The 4,834-nt window shown below is 40.2% G+C and overlaps 1 pseudogene; it reads left to right on the top strand.

The window, feature by feature from the left end:
* The first annotated feature begins 2,193 nt into the window (after positions 1–2,193).
* Positions 2,194–2,813, top strand: LOC125362994 (annotated as a pseudogene).
* Positions 2,814–4,834: the final 2,021 nt, after the last annotated feature.

Below are 4,834 nucleotides of genomic sequence, written 5' to 3'. Positions count from 1 at the left end.
AAGAGCTTATGATGAAACTGTTATTTGTGTGTGTGTATGTGTGCTCTTACTGGAACCTGAACTACCAGACTTGAGCACTCAAATGACTTTTTTTTTTTTTTTTTTTTTTTTTTTTTGCTCGAGGCTGTCATTCTATACCACTTGAGCCACAGGTCCACTTTGGGCTTTTTGCTGGGTAATTGGAGATAAGAGTCTCATGGAATTTTCTGCCCAGGCTTCAAATCAGAATACTCAGAGCTAAACCTCCTGTATAGCTAATATTACAGGCATGAGCTACTACCGCCAGACTACATGCAGTTATTATAGAATATCGTTCATATACCACTAACTAAATTCTTAGCACCGTCTTCTTAATTCATGATCCAATTTCAGGCCTTCATCATTGTTACATTTTGGATTTTTTAGTGAAGATTTTCAGTTTTTCAATGCACAAATACTTTGGTTTCAGTAATATATAGTACACCCACCATCTCTACTCCAACATTCTACATAGCCCTTCACTTTCAGTAATTCTAATCTTCTAACATAAAACATGGCTTCTATGTAACACTGATTGTTGTGTTTATATTGTTATATTTTCTCAATCTTAGGACATTCCTTCTGGTCATTCTGAAGGAACTGGTGCTCTACTGAAACAGAAATTGGCTAGTTTAAATAAACACCCTCCATACATCAGTATTTAAATATATCAACTTTATTTCTTCTTTTGCCATGATCAAGGAATATGATATAGCTGTATCACATGTCATGGTGAATAATATGTGCAGGGAATATGTGATGCTGATATGGTTCATAAAGTCATATACAGATGCAGGACCCTTCCATTCACTGGTTACACTACCTACTAAGAACTTCACTCATAAATGCAGTGTATGTATTATATTTATCTATGTGATTATCTAAAGCCATTATACTTCCATTCTATTCCATATAAATTATTAACTTTTTCATTTCTAAAAAAAGAAGCCGGGCACTAGTGGCTCATGACTAGCTACTCAGGAGGCTGAGATCTGAGGATCACAGATCAAAGCAGCCCAGACAAAAAAGTCCCTGTGAGACTCTTATCTCCAATTAACCACTCAGAAATCAGAAGTGGCATTGTGGCTCAAGTGGTAGAATACTAGCCTTGAAAAGGAAGAAGTTCAGAGACAGTGCCCAGGCAAGCCCCACAACTGAAAAAAAATTCTAAAAAGGGAAAGAAGAGTCTAAATAAACACAAAAGTAACTGAACTGTTACTGACAATGTCTTTATAGAGTAGTTCCCCAACATACAAATATGTTAAACATGGGCATAAGTGTATACAACTATCGACTAAACACTGATAACATCCACCTTGAGGGATAAAAATAGAGGGCTGTAATATATAGCTCAGAAAATCATGTATACCTTAAGGTAAAAGAGCAATATTTTATTTAACTGCATTACAAAGGCTAAAATGAATTAACTGTAAATAATATAATTGCAATTCTTAATGCCTCCAAGGTCCTAACTGTAAATCCCACAAAGCTAGTAAAGTCTGATACACTGATATGAATTGCCAGATAGCAGAGTAATATGTTAACTCACATGGCCCATTTAATGTGAGCTATCGTGCTTGGGCAGAAAAGGCCAATTAAAGATGAAGAGTTACGGAGTGTTTTGTCAGCCCAGTGAATGAGGACAGACCTGGTGCACTCTATTGCCATTTGGTGCCTAGCACTTATCTAAATCATCCAACCTACTGGAGACTTACAAAGTAATTCCAATTCTTCTAACTCAATTCACAGGAAACCATCCCTAGAGAAGGGGTCAATATTTCCCACTAGACTTTTGTCTCTCTGTATAGTTATTGCAAACATTTTTTTCCTAGCTATAGCACATAATCCAAAGTCTACTACCTTGGGCACACTAAGTCATTGTTTTCTAACCAGTCATAAGAATATGGGACATTCTGGCATAAGAGGATATCATATGCTCATTTCCCCCCCAAAAAATCTATCAGATGGTATTAATGAAAAATATAACTGGAAAATGATTTGCAAAAGAAATATCAAAGGGCCACCAAGTGGATATAGGATTTCAATGTGTTAAGCATTATACAAAAAGCTAAACTTTTGCTACTTTAATTTATCCTTCACCCCAACTTAGAATAGCACTTATCTCAAGGGTTGCTGAGAGAGGAGGGGAAGATAAATGCTCTTTTTTTAATTAAAAATGAAGATTTCAAGTATGTCCGCATGTTGGGGCACTTTACATGAGGCTGACAGGCACTGCAGTTGATAGCTTACAAGTATTTGGAGCCTTAGTGCAATGGCTATCAAACAGTCAACAGCCAGAATCGAAATGGAGAATTTGAAGTGATGCATGTAGATGAGTTCGTTGATGAACTCCTGCACAGTGAGAGAGCCTGTGATATTATTCTTCCCCGGCTACAGAAACACTATGTGCTAGAGGAGGCTGTGCAAGACATGGACGATGGACTCCAGTCCAGTGAAGAGGAAGCAGAAGATGAGAGACTGGAAAACTGGTCATCACCTGACCACCGCTGGAGAAGTTAGCGAGATCTCCCACACTGTGCTGCAGGAGGCGCAGGAGTGGGTCACCCAAAGGAAGAAGGCCCTCCCTCCATGGAGAAAGGCATCCGAGCAAGAGTCCAAGGCGCTGAAGCCGGTCCGGAGATGGAAGGCACAGATCCTGCTCCAAATCTCCATGTCATCACTGGAGTCACAGACATAGGAGGCACTCAACGTCTCAGATAAAGGCTCTTAAAGGGAACACAGCAGACTTAGGTCTCCTGAACCATGACTTGGAGGAAAAGATGAGGGCTGAATAAAACATGTAGGTGGCAATGTCTTTAATCCCCCAAAAGCAAATAGCAGCAATAAATTGGCCTAGTTATTATAGCCAAGTTCAATTTACAACTTCAAGAGGATTCAGAAATGATGTATTTACCCTCACTATATCTATAAATGTTTCAAGACCATTTCCACCAGTTCAGTTATTATTTTTCTAATAGCCAGTCAAACTTTCAAGACAACAATAAACTTAGAAAACTATGAATTCAAACTTGAGTCTCTGGTGCAATGGGTCAATATCCTGGTATTCCTTTTATCTTTGTCAGTACTCAAGTTAGAACTCAGTAGTCTGTCACACAAGCGACCTATCTACACCTTTCTCTCTTTTCTTTTCTTTTATCTCTCCTCCCCCCCTTTTTTTTGTCAGTCATGAGGCTTGAACTCAGGGCCTCAGTATTATCCCTGAGTTCTGTTGCTCAAGGCTAGTGCTCTACCACTTAAAGCTTCACCACTACTTCCAGTTTTCTGGAGGTTAATTGGAGATAAGGGTCATAGACACTCTCCTGCCCAGGGCTGGCTTCCTATCGAAATCCTCAGATCTCAGCCTCCTGAGTAGCTAGGATTACAGGCCTGAGCCACCAGCACTTGCCATTTTGTTGCTGTTTTTCCCCATTTTTTTTGGCTTAATCTTGAGATGCAGTCCCTTATTTTGTAGTCCTTGTACTTCTATCCTGCTACATATGTCTCCTGCCTAGGTAGGGCTACAGTTATGTGTCACTCACTGTGCCCGTTTATTTGCTGAGCCAGAGTCCAGCTGATTTTTTTGCCTGGACTAGTCCTGAAGCACAATTTTCCTGATCTTTCCTCCTGAGTATCTGGGATCACAGGCACATATCACCACATCTGACCCTCACTGTGCCATTATTTATTTTCTGAGATCCTTCCTGCTCATTCTGATCAGTGCAGTAGTTAAATGTAAGCAGGCAATGACTCACTAAAGCATGAAAGAATTTACAACTCTATGGTCATCATGTTTATTATGCATGGTTTTGTTTGTTTGTTTGTTTTGTTTTTAGTAATCAGTGATTCACTGTGACATAAAATCACATGAGTTTGAAGTTCTCCCCATTCACCCCTCAAAATTAGGAAGTCATTGTCTTATTGGTATGTATTATGCTACTGAATATAAGAAAAATAAGGGCTGGGAATGTGGCTTAGTGGTAGAGCACTTGCCTAGCATGCATGAAGCCATAAGTTGAATTCCTCAGTGCCACATAGCAGAAAGGTTCAAGTGGTAGAGTGCTAGCCTTGAGCAAAAAAAGCTCAGGGACAGTGCCCAGGCCCTGGGTTCAAGCCCCAGGACTGGCAAAAGAGAAGGAAGGAAGGAAGGAAGGAAGGAAGGAAGGAAGGAAGGAAGGAAGGAAGGAAGGAAGGAAGGAAGGAAGGAAGGAAATTCCTTCAATGTATGGTAGAAAATCCTAGCTAACTAAATGCCTGAGATTAAAGGAACTAGGGTTGAGAAATTTTATAGCAATAGAAAATATGATTGTTGGACTGGGAATATGGCCTAGTGGTAGAGTGCTTGCCTCGTATACATGAAGCCCTGGGTTTGATTCCTCAGCACCATATTTATAGAGAAAAAAACAGAAGTGGCGCTGTGGCTCAAGTGGCAGAGTGCTAGCCTTGAGCAAAAAGAAGCCAGGGACAGTGCTCAGTCCCTGAATTCAAGGCCCAGACTGGCAAAAAAACAAAAATGAAAATATGATTATTAACTTCGTTATTATTACCCTTCAAGATGAAAGGACATAACTTCATTTCCTTTAGAAAAAAAAATTAAGAATTTCGGGGCTGGGGATATGGCCTAGTGGCAAGAGTGCTTGCCTCGTATACATGAGGCCCTGGGTTCAATTCCCCAGCACCACATATACAGAAAATGGCCAGAAGTGGCGCTGTGGCTCAAGTGGCAGAGTGCTAGCCTTGAGCAAATAGAAGCCAGGGACAGTGCTCAGGCCCTGAGTCCAAGCCCCAGGACTGCCAAAAAAAAAAAAAAAAAAAAAGA

Source organism: Perognathus longimembris, chromosome 14 (genome assembly GCF_023159225.1).
Source record: "Perognathus longimembris pacificus isolate PPM17 chromosome 14, ASM2315922v1, whole genome shotgun sequence".
NCBI classification, from domain to species: Eukaryota; Metazoa; Chordata; class Mammalia; order Rodentia; family Heteromyidae; genus Perognathus; species Perognathus longimembris.
The sequence above is the reverse complement of the archived record's forward strand: the minus strand, read 5'-3'. Positions and strand labels throughout refer to the sequence as shown.